Source organism: Onychomys torridus, chromosome 3 (assembly GCF_903995425.1).
Source record: "Onychomys torridus chromosome 3, mOncTor1.1, whole genome shotgun sequence".
Classification (NCBI taxonomy): Eukaryota; Metazoa; Chordata; class Mammalia; order Rodentia; family Cricetidae; genus Onychomys; species Onychomys torridus.
Genome location: NC_050445.1, coordinates 137,226,386 through 137,244,437, shown reverse-complemented (window position 1 = coordinate 137,244,437; position 18,052 = coordinate 137,226,386). Strand labels below are relative to the sequence as shown.

At 41.1% G+C, this 18,052-nt stretch overlaps 1 pseudogene; it reads left to right on the top strand.

Annotated features, from left to right (window-relative positions):
- Nucleotides 1-836: 836 nt before the first annotated feature.
- On the top strand, nucleotides 837-17,811 carry LOC118580273 (annotated as a pseudogene).
- The last annotated feature ends 241 nt before the right edge of the window (nucleotides 17,812-18,052 follow it).

The following is an 18,052-nucleotide window of genomic DNA, read 5'->3' as shown; positions in this document are numbered from 1 at the left end:
ATTTCTCATGTAGATGCTGTAACTTTAATTGTCTGAGCCTGGGGTTGCCATGATTTTAAGGAGTAAAAGTCATTTTTGGATCCTGTTTTGTAGAAAACATTTCTGTTGAAGATTAAGTAGATTGAATGTCGTATGAAATTACCCATGGTTTGAGACTCTGGTAACACAGCACAGTCCAAAAGGAGTAGGAGTTGATAGTTTATAAAGTTAGCCTAATTAAACCAGTAAATAGAAAGCCACCCTTCATGGTAAGATACTTGAGTATAACAAAAAACACTAAAGGCATCAGATTTCTTCAGAGTCCTTTATTACAGGTGACCTTTGACAGGTTCAGGAGGATTTTTGTTTGTTTTTGTTTTTTTCAAGTTAGGGTTTCTTGGTGTAGCTTTGCACCTTTCCTGGAACTCGCTTTGGAGACCAGGCTGGCCTTGAACTCACAGAGATCTGCCTGCCTCTGCCTCCTGAGTGCTGGGATTACAGGCGTGCGCCACCACCGCCCAGTGAGCGGTTCAGGAGTTTTGCTTGTTCATGGCAGTTCCCTGTAGTCATCTCCAGTTTCACAGGAGGACTGTAGATTGAGGGCAAGGCCTCATTAGGGTAGGTGGCAGCAGCTCTGGGCTTGTTTATGACATTTGTATGGATAGGAGAGTGCTAATGAAACCCTGGGTGGTCAAGAGAGTTTTGAGGAAAAGATACAAGGGAAAGGAAAAAGGAGTAGATAGGAATGCTTTTGGAGAGCAGAGAGAACAGACTTCATGTGCAGGTAAGCCCACCAACCTGAGCAGGTTGCCCTTTAGATGCTCCAGCACTGCTTGGGTAGAAGTGGCCTGATTAGTATGCGGTAGGAATCCTTATCGGACCCGTGCAAAGGGTCAGGAGTGCTAGAGGCTGTAAGCCACATGTACTAGTTGCATCCACTTTCCTTTGAAGGCACTGGGTATCATCCCCATGGCAACCATGTTCCACTCCTTAACTGGACACAGACCTACTTTACACATTTAAGGAACCTCTTCATGATTTCATGGTTCGCGGAAATTCCCTATGTCATTACCACTGACATGTTTTGTGCTTTTAGGATTTGCCGCATACAGTTCCATTTGTAAGGCCTACTCAGATTTAGCAATGTCTCCCAATCATTGAATATAAAGAAATGTTGAAGCAGTGTTTCTGGCTGGGTTGTGGTACCTTCACCAGGTAGTGTTAGCTTCCTAATAACAAGTGATGACAAGTGTAGGCACATTTACTTTATAGGGTGTGTTTTAGCATACCTTGACCACTGGCCTCCTAAAAATAGAGGAATGGCGGAATCCTACGTCTTTGCAGACTTTACATCTACAAAGAACACATCTCAGCAGGGTTTCCATTTGTGTTAGCTACTTCATGCTCATTCTACCCAGTTAGCACATCACAGAATGGATTTTGAAATTCATCCAAGGAGCTTAAAGTCCCAAGAACAGTAGATTCCTGAAACAACAGACAGTACTGATTCCTGTAGATTCTGGTCTTTCCAGAATTGGTCTCTCCGAATTTTGTGTCTTGGTGCACCTCCTTGCATCATTCTTGTGCTTTGGGCGATTATCAGTGAAATGAAGGTCACTGAGACACAGCACTGAGTGATACAGCAGTAAAGCAAGAGAACTACCCTCTCGAGGAAACAGGTAGTATGCACAGCATTGGTGTGCAACTGAGAGGGGTCGCTGGGGTTGGGCAGCCGGATAGCACAAGATTTTGTCTTGATACACAGACGTGTGCAACTTGAAACTTATGAGATGGAGTGTAGTTCTATGGTAAAGTGCATACTTCACTTGTACAAGGGCTTCCATCCCCAGCGTTACAAAACTAAAATTCAGGAACTGTTGACTCCTGGGATATTCCATTTAATACTTTCAGACCAGTTGATTGTGGTTAACTGAAACTAGATGGTTGAGGGATGTTTTGTGGGACATACTTGAATATCACTGATGTAAAGATAACCAGGACAAAACTAAATATTGTCTATGCCCCAGGTGTGGGAACATTTCTGGTTCTCTTTCTTGATAGGAAAAACAAATCCCAGATTTACTAAATCAAAGGCTATATGTGTATTGTATAACTGGGACCTAATATTACCCTGTTTTGTGCAGTTTCTGGCTCTGAGCCAATCAACAAATTGGCTTTTAGGTACTGAAGTGGATCCAAAAAGTAGAGGCTAGAAGCCAGCTACCCAACTACATTCCTTATCATTTATTTTATTTTTGAGATAGAGTATCATTGTGTATCTCGGGCTGGTCTGGATCTGGTTCAAAGACCAAGCTGGCTTCAAACTCACAGAGATCTGCCTCCAGAGTGCTGGGATTAAAGGCAGGCACCAACATACCTGGCATAATTTTATTTTTTGTCAAGATTTTTAAAATAAAGGGGTTGGGAAAACTCAGTGGATAAGAGCAACTGCTGCTCTTGCGGAGGACCTGAGTTGTGTTTCTAGCAGACATAGGTGGTTTACAACCACCTGTAACTCCTAATCCATAGAATCAGATGACACCTACTTCTGGCCTTCACAGGCTCGCTCTCTCTGTCTCTGTCTGTCTCTGTCTGTCTCTCTCTGTCTGTCTCTCTCTCTCTCTCTCTCTCTCTCTCTCTCTCTCTCACACACACACACACACACACACACACACACACACACACACACACAGATCGATTAATTTTTCAAGACAGTATTTCTGTGTAACAGCCCTGGCTGTCCTGGAACTCTTAGCCACTGAGTCATTTCTGCAGCCCTGGGAACAGAGCTCTTTAAAAGATCCAATTTCTGTTCTTTTTGATAAATACCTTAACATGCAATTGCTGGACTACTTAGTAGCTGTATTTTTAATATGGGAGTGGGGAAGTGTAGTGGATAGCCATCCCAGCATTGGCCTGGAAGTTCCAACCCCCATTGAGGCTTTGGTAATGGTCACACCCACAAGGCAGGGCGGAGGAGGAAGCGGAAGACCAAGAATCGGGAAGAGGTCACTCTCTTGGTTCCCGGACTCTGGACGCTGGAGGTAGACCGAGCAGAGTTCTCCAGAGAACACGGCTGGACTGTACTATACCCTTGTCAGACCCTGTAACCTACCCCCTCATTTGTAAGTACCCCACAAAATAAACCTCCCTTTTAACTACGTGGAGCGGCCTTAATAATTTCACCAATAGGGGAGGGGGCTATTATGGTTTCTACACTGTAGCCCTACTGTTTCTCACTGAGCTTTCTTGTTTTTGTTTTTCTTTTTTTCTTTCTTTCTTTTTTGCCAGAGCTGAGGACCAAACCCAGGGCCTTGCGCTTGCTAGGCAAGCACTCTACCACTGAGCTAAATCCCCAACCCCTGTTTTTAGTTTTCAAGACAGTTCCTTTGTGTAGTCCTGACTTTCCTGGCCTCAAACTCACAGAGATCCACCTGCCTCTGCCTCCTGAGAGCTGGGATTAAAGGTGTGCACCACCACTGCCTGGCATCAATGAGTTTTCTTACAGGATGCTTTAGGACTTACATAGACACTATTTTCAGTAGAAGAGACTATATTAAAGTATATTGCTGTTGCTTGCCTTCTGTTGGCCTTACTTTAGAGCAGAGATTTTCAACCTATGGGTCGCGACCCCACAACATTTCCACAAAGGTCACCTAAGACCATCAGAAAATACAGATACTTAGATTACAACTCATAACAATAACAAAATTACAGTTATGAAGTAACAAAGTAATTTTATGGTTGGGGAATCACCACAACATGAGGAACTGTATTAAAGGATCGTAGCATTAGGAAGGTTGAGAGCCACAATCTAGAGGAAATCACTGTTTAGCATTTTCTTTTATATTTTCAGCATATTTATGTTTCTTTATCTTTCTAAGACAATGTCTCATGCATCCTACATAGCAGAGGCTGGCTTTGAACACAGTCTAATTGGCTTCACCTCTCAGATGCTTGTGTTACATGTGTAGCACTAGGCTGGATTGTTTAGTATTTCTTCCTTGTATGTGTGGGTGTTTTTGAGGTAGGGTCTAAGGTAGCCAAAACTGGCCTCAAATTCCCCACATAGTTGAGGATGCGCTTGAACTTCTTCTTTCCTACTTCCATCTCCTGAGAGCTGGGGTGCAGGTGTGCACCCCACACCTGTGTGGAGTATGTAAGCCAATTGAATCATTAAAAAGCAGGTGTTCTGTAGCTTGTCTCTTGAATATTTTGTCATACAAGCAGGTATACTGCTCTCTCAAGCATTTGATGGTCATATTTGCTTCCATTACAATGTACCTTGTCTTAGCTACATGTAGTATCCTGATATTCTTTTAGTAAAACTCCCTCTTTGCTTATATATGTTTGTTATTTTTAGATGCATCCAAATAATTCTAATATAAGAACATTAGCTTTGCTTAGAATCTTTAGAGTGACCAATTGAAAGTTATTTGAGCACATTACCATTCCTGGAGAAAGAAGGAATCCTTGTGGTTAGGACTCTGTGGAGAGTAACAGGGACCATACCATAGTGAGGTTCCAACTTGAAAGTGGTCATGTGGTTAGTTATCAGAATCAGCAGAAAAGATAGGAGTTAGAAAAAGATTGCTGCCTTTCTCAACACAGTCAGGAATTGTCCTGGGATCTGGCCCAAGACAGCTGGAGGAGAATGGATGTGCCAGGATAAGAACTGCCACGTCTAATTACTATCTAGTGGCTGCAAAGTGCCAACAGAAAGAGCAAAGTCATTTGCACTTGTTTAATAAAATCAGTTGAATATTTGAACACACACTTGGGAAATATAATCCAACCTCATATTCAGGGTAACTATAGGATATGAGATCATAACGAAAGCCTGAAGGAAATAAAGGCTGCCAAGAATTCAATGCAATTTAGTTCCAAAGCCATTTTGATAGTCTTAAATATTTTCACTCCATTCCCCTATTTCATCCCTAACTCTACAAGATAATCCATTTGAGTGAGAACACAATGCTAAGATTAGCCAGACAAAAGCAACATGTGTAAATATTTGTTGGCCACAATGAACAAATTCAGTTTATGTTTCAGCTTGTGGGGGTTACAATAATTTTGGACCACTTCATGTATAGAATCTCTGAGAAGGAACCTGAAGTCTAATTCTAAGTGGTTCTCGGTCTGACTGAGCAGAGCCAACTCTTGGTAGCATAAATACAGTGTTCTTGGGGTTCCCAGCTGGACGAGTTCCTAATGAAGCCAGTAAATGCTTCAGTTGTCTCTGTACTCTGTCTTGGTTAAACTGACCTGTAGCATGAATCTTAGAAGGTCTTATTAATAAAATCAAACCTGAGGCCAGTTATTGGGGTGAATGCTGGAAGATCAGAGAACCAGAACAAACCACAGCTTCCTCACCTTGCCAGTTCCTTAGCTGGTCCTGTTTCCTCAGACTGGAAGCCTCTGAGTCCTTATCCAAATGGATCTCAGCTGAACTGCTGCTCCAAAGCCTGAAAGCTTAACCAGCCAAATGCTTCTAGTTTCTGGTCCTCACACCTTATATACCTTTCTGCTTTCTACCATCACTCCCTGGGATTAAAGGCATGAGCCACCATGCTTGGCTGTATCCTTGAACAGATGGATTTCTGCCTCTGGAGTGCTAGGATTAAAGGCGTGTGCTACCACTGCCTATCCTCATGTTTAATATTGTGGCTGTTCTGTCTCTGACCCCAGATAAGTTCATTAGCGTGCACAATATTTCAGGGAATACAATACTACCACACTGACCTAACTATTTGACAGATCTAGTGGGAAAATTCCAGTTAGAGCTGAGTCTAAATTTCAGCTTTTTAGCTGGGCAAGGTTGTGCACACCTTTAATTCCAGCACTCAGAGGCAAAAAGATCCCTGAGTTCAAAGCCAGCCTGGTCCACAATAGTAAGTTTCTGGACAGCCAAAGCTACATAGTGAGACCTTAACTAAAATGAAGTAAGGGTTGGGGATTTAGCTCAGTGGTAGAGTGCTTGCCTAGCAAGCGCAAGGCCCTGGGTTCGATCTTCAGCTCAAAATAAAATGGTGAAATGGAATTTTGCCTGTGTCGGTATACACCCACACACATATAAAAAATAATAAAAACAAAGACATTTTGCAGGATAAATGGACCTGGCTACATGATAACTGACATATAGAGAGTTAACAAATGTTAGAAAGCTGGGCACATGTTTGTAGAACTGTGGGAAACTTGCTGTATTCTGTAGTTAAGGGGATGTAGACAGGGAAGTGCAGTTTTGCAGAGGCAAGGACAAGAAAATTCAGTTTGGATTGTACTAACGATTAGTTACCAAGATGTCCTTCCTCCCTTTTTCTATATTAAAATTTTATTACAAAAAAATAAATTATTTTATTTTTATATGTGTGGACGTTTTGACTGCATGCATATGTCTGTACACCTCATGTATGCTCTGTCTGAGAAGGCCAGAAGAGGGCGTCAGGTCCCCTGGAACTGGAGTTACAGATGGTTCTGCCTAGCCATGTGGGTGCTGGGAGGGATCAAGACCATTACTTACTCATGATTAAGGGACCTAGAGGGTGCTTTGCCCTAATCTATGCTGAAATCAACAGACTGAGAAAGTAAACAGATGTAGGGATGCCCCAGTGTCTGTTCATGGGCAAAATTGGCCTCATTCTGCACCTTCCAGTCCTGAAGCAACCCTGCATCCTGTATGTTTGTTTCCCAGGAGCTTCAGGAGAAGCCTGGCTAGAGAAAGGGGGAGAAACTTTCCTGTGGTGACTTAAGAGTCCCGTCACTGGAAAGTGGGATCAGAGGCCAAAGCAGAAGCCACTTCCTCTGCCCAGTGCTTTCTCTTTGCTCACGGTACAAACTTAAGGGTGGAATGAAGGCATGCCCTCAAACTGGGAGCAGCAGACATTACCCATGTGCTACCCCATGCCTACAGAGAATAAACTTCCCGGAAGTCTGAGGGCCAGCTATTTTGTTGACTCCCACGGCCTATCGGCCAGGTCAGGAGGCAGCTTCTAGCATGATACTTGTGATGACTCTTAACATTGGAAGTTTTCTACAGCCCCCGTGGTTCTTTTCTCAGCAGTCCACCCATCTCAGTCCTGCTCTAAGGACTACCATTGGTCTGATAAACTAATAGAGTTTGTCCCAAGAAAACAAATGCATTTCAGAGAGTGTAACAAAGACTTAAATTCAAGGGTATATGAAAGCACAGGAAGCTACTATAGACTCTGGGAGAAGGTCAGAGCTGGGACATTTGAGGGCATTCCAGGTAGACAAAGTAATGAACCCAGGGCTAGGTTAAGGGGGCGCACAGGCTGGGTTTTCAAAACTCGGGGAAAGTCGGAGACTCAAGGAAGTAGGTAATATGCTTAGGCATATCTGGAGTTCTACAGATAAAAGAGGCATATGGATCGAAGGTCATAGTAAAGCTGACTAAAGAATCATGTCAGAATCCAGTGGATGAGAAGACCAGGTTTGTGCTGACAATGGAAAGTGGCAGTGGACTCACAAGAGATGAACTTACAACTCTTAGTTACTAGTCACACAGAAGAAAATACCATCTCAGCCACCCTACAATTTGGTCCTCTCCTAAACATTGTAGACATCCTCCATTGAAAGAAGGGATGTGAGGGGCTGGAGAGATGGCTCATAGTTAACAGCATGTACTGCTCTTGCAGAGGACTTGATTTGGGTTGCCAGCACCCATGTTGGGTGCCTCATATCAGCCTGTAACTCCAGCTACAGGGTTTCTGACACACTGTCTGACCTCTGATAACACATGCAAATGATCAAAAGTTTTAAAATCTTAAAAACAACAACAGTGGCCAGGCATCGGTGGTGCATGCCTTTAATCCCAGCACTTGAGAGGTAGAACCAGTGATCTCTGTGAGTTCAAGGCCAGCCTTGTCTACAGATCGAGTTCTAGGACAGGCACCAAAACTACACAGAGAAACCCTGTCTCGAAAAAACACAACAAAACAAAACAAAAAACAAAACCAAAACAAACAACAGTGGTTTGAACAAAAGGACTCAGCCAACCAAGTGCCCCAGATGTGCAAATTCCAGCATAGAAACATAAGCAACATGGAAAACAACAGTAACATGTCCCTCCCCCAAATTACTAACTCTGTAGTAATGCACTCAATGAAAATGACCTGGAAGAACTTCTGAAGAATTTAAAAAAATGACTACAACTGTGTTCAAACAACTCAAAGAAGATATGAATATACACCAGAGAACAAAGCTCAAGCTGAATGAAATAAGGTGGTCCATTCAAGATACATAAATAGCCAGGCAGTGGCACTCAGGAGGGGAGACAGCCAGATCTCTGAGTTTGAGGCCAGCTTCGTCTACAGAGCAAGTTCCAGGACAGCCAGGGTTACATGGAGAAGCCCTGTCTTGAAGGAAAAAAAAAAAAAAAAGAAAAGAAAAAGAAACAAACAAAAAAACCCCAAACAAAGACACAAAAATAGAGTTTAATAAAGAGAATTGGTGGAGTAAAGCTGGCGTGATGCTGGAAATGAAAAACTCAATAAAACAAACACAGGCCTCATTGGGCAGCTTCATATATAATAGATCATGTGGAAACAGTGTTAGGGGTGGAAGATAAAACAGAGGAATTGGATCACTTGACCTTCAATCATTGACCTTCACCAAGTGATCCAAAATGATAAATTTACAAAGAAATGTGAACAGAACATAGAGAGGTTTGGGATATAGTTTAAAATAAAACAGCAACAAACTTTCAACTTATGGGCATAGATGAAGAAGATAACATTAAAGGCATACAGAATATTTTCAATAAAACCATGGAAGAAAACTTCTCACACCTAAAAGAAAGAGCTGTCTATCTGTGGTAGTTTGAATGTAATTGGCCCCCATAATCTCATAGGGAGTGAGAGAGTGAGCACTATTAGGAGGTGGGGCTTTGTTGGAGTGGCTATGGCCTTGGAGGAAATGTGTCACTATGAGGGTGGGCTTTGAGGTTTCCCATGCTTAGGACACTGCTGAGTTTGTTGGTTGACATCCTGTTGCCTGTAAGATGTAGGACTTTCAGCTCTAGCATCATGTCTGCCTGCACGCTTGCCATGCATCCCCACCATGATGACAATGGACTGAACCACTGAAACTGTTATCAAGCTTCTGTGGAACAGTCTTTGTACACTGTATATATGTATTACTCTCATTGGTTAATAAAGAGCTGACTGGCCTATAGCTGGGCAGGAAGAGACTGGGTGGGAGAGCTAGACTAGGAGAATGCTGGGAAGAAGGGCAGAGTCTCAGGAGTCTTGAGGAGATGCAGATAATGCAGGAGATAAACATGCCATACTGAGATAAAGTACCGAGCCATGTGTTAAAACATAGATAAAATATGAGTTAATAGGTAAAATAGTCGGTAACAAGCCTAAGCTACTGGCCAAGCATTTATAATTAATAATAAGTCTCTGGGTGGTTATTTGGGAACAGCTGGCATGACCCTTATCTTGAGCACTGTTTCTAAGTCAAAAGAACTCATCCTCTAGGCTGCAGAGATGGCTCAGAGGTTAAGAGCACTGACTGTTCTTCCAGAGGTCCCTAGTTTAATTCCCAGTAACCACATGGTGGCTCACAACCATCTGTAATGAGATCTGGTACCCTCTTCTGTATACATAATAAATAAATAAATCTTAAAAAAAATTAGAAAACAATATTCTGAGTGAATGGAAGCAAGAATGCAGGAATGGCTAGTCTAATGTCTGATAAAATAGACCAGCAGAGAAAAGGAAGGTTATTATATATTCATTAGAGGAATGATAAACCAAGATGATATTACAGTTCTAAACACATATGCAATAAACACAGGTGTACCATAAAACAATAACTACTTGTAAAACCACAGATTAACCTCAACACAGCAGTAGTGGATGACTTCAATACTCCTTTTCACTAACAGACAGCGTGTCCAGACAAAAACAAAATAGAGAAATACTGCAGTTAAATGACATCATAAACCAAATGAACCTAACAGAAATGCATAGAACCTTCCACCAAAATACTGAAGAATACACATTATTTTCAGCAGCAAATTTGGAACTTTCTCCAAAATTGACCACATATTAGGGTACAAAGAAAACCTCAACAAATACATGGAAATTGAAATAACTTCCTATATTCTATTTGATCAAAACAGACAGAAATAGAAACCACCAAAAGTTGAAAAAATGAAAATTGGGTCACTGAAGAAATAAAAAAATTCCTGGATGAAATGAAATGAAAATGAAGAGCATACCAACATCTTTGGAAAACAGTGAAAGCAGTTCTAAGACGAAAGCCTACATAAAAAATTCAGATATGTAAAATGAATAACTTAATGATACACCTAAGGCCTTGGAAAAGCAAGAACAAACCCAAACCCAAAGCAACAAATGGGAAAGCATCATCAGAATCAGTGCACAAATTAGTGAGTGACATTACAAAAGATATCGATGAAATTCGGGAAATCATAAAGACATACCTCAAAAACCTTTATTCCACGAATTGGGAAAGCTAAAAGAAGTAGATGAACTTCTACAACATAGAACATACCAAAGTTACAACAAGAAGAAATAAATGATCTAAGCAAATCCATAACCACAACAAGATTGAAGCAGCAATGAAAGTTTCCAAACTAATAAAAGCCTGTGAACAGATGGATTCTCTATAGCATTTTATCAGCACTTCAAAGAATTAATACCAATACTATCTGAGTTACTCCATGAAACAGAAAAAGAAGGAAGGTGCCCCAGTTCTCATTAACATAATACCAAAAACAGATAAAGACATAACAATGGCCGGGCGTTGGTGGCGCATGCCTTTCATCCCAGCACTCAGGAGGCAGAGGCAGGTGGATCTCTGTGAGTTCAAGGCCAGCCTGGTCTACAGAGTGAGATCTAGGAAAGGAGCAAAGCTACACAGAGAAACCCTGTCTCGACAAACCAAAAAAAAAGATATAACAATGAAAGAAAATTCCAGACCAAGCTCCTTGATAAATGCAGATGCAAAAATTCTCAATAAAATACTGGCAAACCTAATTTAAGATCACCAAAAAAGATTACTCATCACAACCAAGTTGACTTTATTCCTGAAAAGCAAGGATGACTTAATTAATATATGTGTCTTAGGGTTTTTTATTACTATGAAGAGATACCATGACCACAGCAAATCTTATAAAGTAAAACATTCAGTTGGGGTGGCTTGCTTACAGTTTGAGAGGTTCAGTCCATTATTATCATGACAGGAAGCATGGTGGCGTGCAGGCAGACATGATGCTGGAGCTGAGAGTCCTACATCTTGTAGGCAATAGGAAGTCGACTGGCTGTTACACTGTGAGGGAAGCTTGAACAAAAAGACATCAAATCCCACAGTGACACACACATTTCCTTCAACAAGGCCACACCTCCTAATAATGCCACTTCCTTTGGGGGCTATTTTCTTTCAAACCACTACAATATGTAAATCAATAAATGTTGTTCATCATGTAAATATAATCAAACACAGAAATCACATGGTTATTTCAATAGATACAGAAAAGTCCTTTGACAAAATTCAAGATTCCTCTGCAATAAAAGTCATGGATGGGGCTGGAGAGATGGCTTAGATGTAAGAGCACTGGCTGCTCTTCCAGAGGTCCTGAGTTCAATTCCCAGGAACCACATGGTGGGTCACAACCATCTATAATGAGATCTGGCACCCTCTTCTGGTGGGCAGGGATACATTCAGACAGAATACTGTATACATAATAAATAAATCTTTTTTAAAAAGTCATGGAGAAGCTAGGAATGAGGGGAGCATATCTCAACATAATAAAGGTTATATATGAGCAGGCTATAGACAATATTATGCTAAATGGAGAAGAATTCAAAGCATTCTCACTAAAGTCAGGAATAAGACAAGAGTGTCCACTCTCCTCCACTCCTATTAAATACAGTGCTTGAAGTCTGAGCTAGAGCATTAAAGAACAAGAAGGGAAAGTATCCCCATTTGCAGATGTTATAATTCTACATATAAGAGATCATAAGACTCAACCAAAAACTCTAAGAGCTAATAAACACTCTCAGCAAAGTGGCAAGATACAGAATTAATACACATAACCAGTAGCCTTCCTATATACCTATTGTCAAACACACTGAAAGCTATATCAGGGGAACAATCCCGTTCACAATAGCTACACAATTAATGAAATGCATAGGAATAAACCTAACTAAGGAAACAAAGACCTCTACAGTGAAAACCTTGAGACACTAAAGAAAGAAATGGAGAAAGACACTAGAAGATGGAAAGGACTTCCGTGCTCATGGATTGGAAAAATTAATACTGTAAAAATGACCATTCTAGCTGTGTGGTGGTGGCACATGCCTTTAATCCCAGCACTCGGGAGGCAGAGGCAGGTGGATCTCTGTGAGTTCGAGGCCAGCCTGGGCTACCAAGTGAGTTCCAGGAAAGGCGCAAAGCTACACAGAGAAACCCTGTCTCGAAAAACCAAAAAAAAAAAAAAAAAAAAAGGACCATTCTACCTAAAGCAATCTGCAAATGCAATGCAACCCCAATAAAAATTCCAGGGTGATATTTTACAGATGTAGGAGAAATAATCTCAAAATGTGTATGGAGACACAAAAAGTCAGGCTGCAGCACAAGCTGCCAGGCTGAACCCACCTGCAGATATAGTTGTACTTTAAGATAGCTGTGGGTTAGGATTCAGCGTGGATTTGTAGAAGGAAACATAATTTAACCCACAACACTGTTCAAGAAATATATATTGACAAAGTATCTTTCTCTTATAGAGAGCACATGATCTCTCTGCTTTGCTTTCCATCTTCTAACACAAACTTTCTTTTCTTTCTTACTTTAGGGATTGAACTGTGTGTTCTCATACCACCATCTAAGCTTGGGTAGAGTCAATACCCATCTCATTAGCCTTCACACATTCATTTGTGAGCTTTGGCACATTGCAAAGGAAAGAGAATAGAGTCATCTCTGTAATTAGTCAAGGGTGGAGAGGACCCAGAGGGATCAGGGAGTGGCCAAGCTTCACTGACTCTTCCTTATATTGTAATTGGTCATAACTCCAGTTCTCCAGGTGTAGTTTTGAGTCAGCATTTCTAGAGTGAGACAGAAAAAGGCCTCTCTTCTCTGGTCTCCTCTGGAATGAAGAGAATAAAAACCTAGCTGCCAAGAATTTCACCCCACCCAAGGCAGAAGGTACCAGGATGTTCTTGGGGTGTCCCTAAGTGACGTGGATTAGGAACCTTTTTGACACCACATCACAGAGAATGAAAACAGTTACAATATATATTTGCAAGTATGAGACCAAAGGTATATGTGAAAAATGGAAATCATCTGGAGAAAATGAGGAAATAATACTCAAGCAGAATGCTCTAGAACAAAGCATAAAATGCACAGCAGTCTGGTGATGTGGCTTAGTTGGTAGAGTGGATGCAGAAGTCTCTGGGTTTGACCCCCAGCACTACACAAAACTGGGTGTGATGTTACCTGCCTGCATATCATCACTCAGGAAATGGAGCAGGCGGATCAGGAAATCCACGCCATCCTCAGTGGAAAGGAAGCTGGGGTGATACAAAGATAGAAGAATACATCAGAACAAAGCCATTTTATTTTAGCTGTATTGGTTGATAAGGGTTAGTGCCACTGGGCTGGGAGTGCAGCTGGGTGGTGGAGCCCTTTCTTAGGATGCACAAGACACTGAGTTCAAATCCCAGCTCTCTCTCTCTCTCTCTCTCTCTCACACACACACACACACACACACACACACACACACACACACACACACACACACACACACATACACACACAGGACACTGTACATGCACACATGTACCATTCACTTTTTCTTTTTGAAAAGGAAGGTCACTATTATTTTTATTTATTTATCTATCATCTATCTGTCTGTCCATTTGTCCATTCACTATCCATCCATCCATCCATCCATCCATCCATCCATCCATCCATCCATCCATCCATCCATCCATCTATCTACCTACCTACCTACCTACCTACCTACCTACCTACCTACCTATTTATCTGAGTATTTATCTGAGTGTTGAACCCAGGGCTTTGTGCATATTATGCAAGCACTCCATCATGGAGATTTAGTTTCAGGCCAGGAAGACCACTTTAAGCAAGAAAAAAATTTAGCGTCTCTCTCTCCTTACCTCCCTCCCTTCTTTCTTCTCTCCCTTCCTCCCTTTCTCCCTCCCCCTCCCCCTTCTCTCTAGGGCCTTTCCTGATTCCATTTTTCAAGTACTAGAATTATAGCTATGACTTACCATATCAGCAAAAATTAATCTCTTTCTTATCATTATTTCATTGTCTTTGTTATTGTGCAGCTGTATTTGAATATAACTTGATCCTTTGAGTAACCCCATGAAACAGGTATTATAATCAACATTATTAATAAGGCTCTTTTCCCTTGAATACTTATACAGTATTTTGTGTTCCAGGATTGGAATTAGGCCTCCTAACTTTAGACCTGGTTTTATTTCTTTTTTTAAAAAATATTATTTTGTTTTATAATTAATTTAATTATAAAAACTAATCTCTTAAGGGACTATAGTTGATGTCTGGTACTAATTTCAAGAGTCTGAAGAGTAAATAAGTCTCCATCCATGCTCCACACACACCACCTCAATTAAATGCAAACACACACACACACACACACACACACACACACACACACACACACACCATGTTAGTAGAAGGATGAAGGATGTGCTGGTTGCTGGTTAGTTTTTGTCAGTTTTGCACAAAGGCCTTTTCCACACCTGTTATGATGATCATGTGATTTCTTGTTGTTAGTGTACTCTGGTGTCATTTCACATTTATTAATTTGAATATGTTGAGCCATCTTTGGATTCCTAGAATGAGAACTACTTAATCATAGTGTATGATTTCTCAATATGTTGTTGAATTTGTTTGTAAGTATTTATTGAGAATTTTGTGTCTATGTTCATCAGGAGAATTATTATGGCTTTCTATGGCTTTGGAATTGAGGCAACACTGGCTTCATTAAATGTTTTCTAGTGCCTTTCTATTTCTCTTTTGTGGAAAAGTTTAAGAATCATTGGTATTTGTTCTTTAAAGCATGGCAGCATTTGGCTTTATCCATACAGCCTCGGCTTTTCTTTTTGTACTGTTCCATCTCATTCCAGATCTGCTTATATGCTTTTGATTGATTTTGTAGACAATATGTATTTTAGAATTTATCCCGTTCTTCTAGATTTTCTGTCTTTTTGTAATACAGCTTTCAAAATATTCCCTAATAACCCTCTAAATGTCACTGGTGTCTGTTGTAATGTCCTGTGAGGAGTGGATGAAGTCCTAAGTGAATCTGTATTATTGACATGTCAAAGATCCCAATGCCTCAGACCCATGGGCAACAAAGTACAGATGTTGATGTGTGTAGAAATATGAGCTACAGCTTTCTCCTGTAGTGAATAACTACAGCCTGAGACTGCTCTCCTACAGTGACCCCTACTAAAATTGGCTAATTCGCCTCCTCCTTCAGCTGTATCTAAGAGTTTCTGGGGTGCTGGTGTGTTCCCATCAGAGTACACAGTCCACCTGACCCCAGCCTTCTTTGTATGTATGTCTGTGGTGTCTTCATCCCCAGTGCCCCAGACAGTCAATCCCAAAGCCATGCAGGTCATGGCAACGTTCCATTTCCCATCTCTACTTTCATTAATTTGGCTCTTTCCTCTCTTTTGGTTAGTTTGGTTAAGGGTTTGTTCATCTTGCTTAGTTTTTCAAAGAACTGATTCTGTTTCATTCTTTGTCTCTATATAATTAATTCATGCCCTGGCCATTTTTTAAAAAGTTGTTTTTTTTTAATCAAAAAAATTAATTAAAAAAAGTTTTTGTTTTTTTTTTTTAGCCAGGCAGTGGTGGCACATGCCTTTAATCCCAGGTAGATCTCTGTGAGTTCGAGGCCAGCCTGGTCTGCAGAGTGAGATCCAGGCCAGGCACCAAAACTACACAGAGAAACCCTGTCTTGAAAAAAAAGTTTTTTGTTTTTGTTTTTGTTTTTGTCGTGTGTATGGGAATGTGTGTGAGAATGCGGGGGCCACTTAGGCCAGAGGCATTGGTAGTTGTGAGCTGCCTGATACGAGTGTTACAAATCAACCCGGTCCTCTGGAAAAGCAATGCATACTTGTAACCCCTGAGCTGTCTCTCTAGGCCAACTTTCTAAGACTAATGCTGCCTTTGGCTTGCTCTTGTTTTTCTAAGGTCTTGGGGGTATATCCTCACATTGTTAACTTGAGATCTGATTTTCTAATGTAAGCACTCACAGCCATAAACTTTTCTATTAGCGCTCTCTGTCATCATTGCGACAGATTACCTGAAAGAGGCGACTTAAGGGAGAAAGGGCTTGTCTTTGACTCACGGTTCCGGGGTATAGTCTATCATGGCAGGAATGTGTTCATATTTCTTTTACATTCTAAACTGTGATCTGTTTTAGAGGAAGTTCCCTAACCAGCTGATAAGAATGTGGGTTCCATAGCTATAGGATAGAATATTCTGTAGGTTAGGTATTTGTTATGATTCATAGTTCAAATTAACTAGATTTTAGTTTGTTAACTGGTTGGTTTTTTTTTTTTTTTTTTTTTTGCACATATTATCTATTATAGAGAGTGGAATATTAAAACCACCACTATAATTTTTATGGCACCATCTGTCCCTTTATGTCAAATAATGTTTGTTTTATGATATTAGGTACATAAAATTTTGCTGAATATGTATTTATAATCATTATTCTTTAGACAGGGTTTCACTATGTAGCCCTGGCTGGCCTGGAACTCACTATGTGGACCGGGATGGCATTGAACTCACAGAGATCCACCTACCTCTGCCTCCTGAGTGCTCATGATCCCCAAGCTGAGGAGAAATTCCAGGATCTGGGTAATAAATGCTCCTGAGGTTCTGCCAAACAATGAAACATGGAAACAGCATGACACTTACAGTGAAGAAGGCTTGAAAGATGGTAGTCAGAGCTCCCAAGGACATATTTCCTGCCCACTCTTTGGAGGTTTTGGCTTTACACTTGGAGGAACCTCTTGTCAGCAGGACAGAAAAAAAAAAAAAATCTAAGAGGAAATGACGTCATCATAGATGGAGAAGGAACTTTGGAAGAAGTGTATGCAGGAAATTTTGTAGAACTAGTTAGAAACAGGACTGTAGCCAGAAAGGCTCCTGGGAAATGGAAATGCAACCTTTGACAGGAGGGAGATGTGAACCACACAGCTGGGCCTGGGGTGCTTCCAAATGACCCAAGAGCTGGGTTGTAATGAGTCCTCTCAAGTCAAACCAGTGAATGAAGAACACACACTTGAAGTAGAAATAGAATCTGGGGGGTAGAGATGGCACGGAGTACTCCACGGTGGAAGAGGGTAAGCCTCATGTGGATGGAGAATCTGGAGTACCCCTCTGTTGGAGAAGGTGAGCCTCATGTGGATGGAGAATACAGAGACCAATGGCTCCAAATCAAAGTTGTCAAGCATGGGATATTTGAGAGGAAAGGGGATGATCGTACACAAATGTACTCTCACTAGAGGGGGCTGTGGTTGCCTTTGAGGTGTATGTTACTTACTTGGATAGTCACAAGTACATATTTCCCAGGATAAGCTTACCAGTCAGGAGCCAGGGTATGGAGAAAGGGGAAGGCTCCTCACCTTGAGTGCAATAACATCAAGGGTCCCTTGATAATTGCTTTCAATGCGGATTTTCCAAAGGGACAGCTGACAGGAAGTAAATGAAGGTGTCAAGCAGCTGCTCAAACAGTGCAGAAAGTCAAAATGGACTGGAGGGTTATTAGCAGTGAATTAAACTGGACCTGGTTGAAACAGGTAGCTCAGAGATATTGATTATTTATAGGGTTTTTGTGTGTTTTCATCATTTCAGTATGCAAGTTTGACTTAAACTCCCTGCCCCCTGTAATCGTCATGACGTGAATAATAAAGAGGCTTAAGAATCTGTGTATTGCATTCAGAATGAGCAGCAGCAGGTTAGCTAACACCTCTCCCTCTGGAGATTTAATGCTTGGTGCTGCACTCCCTCCTCCAGGTTC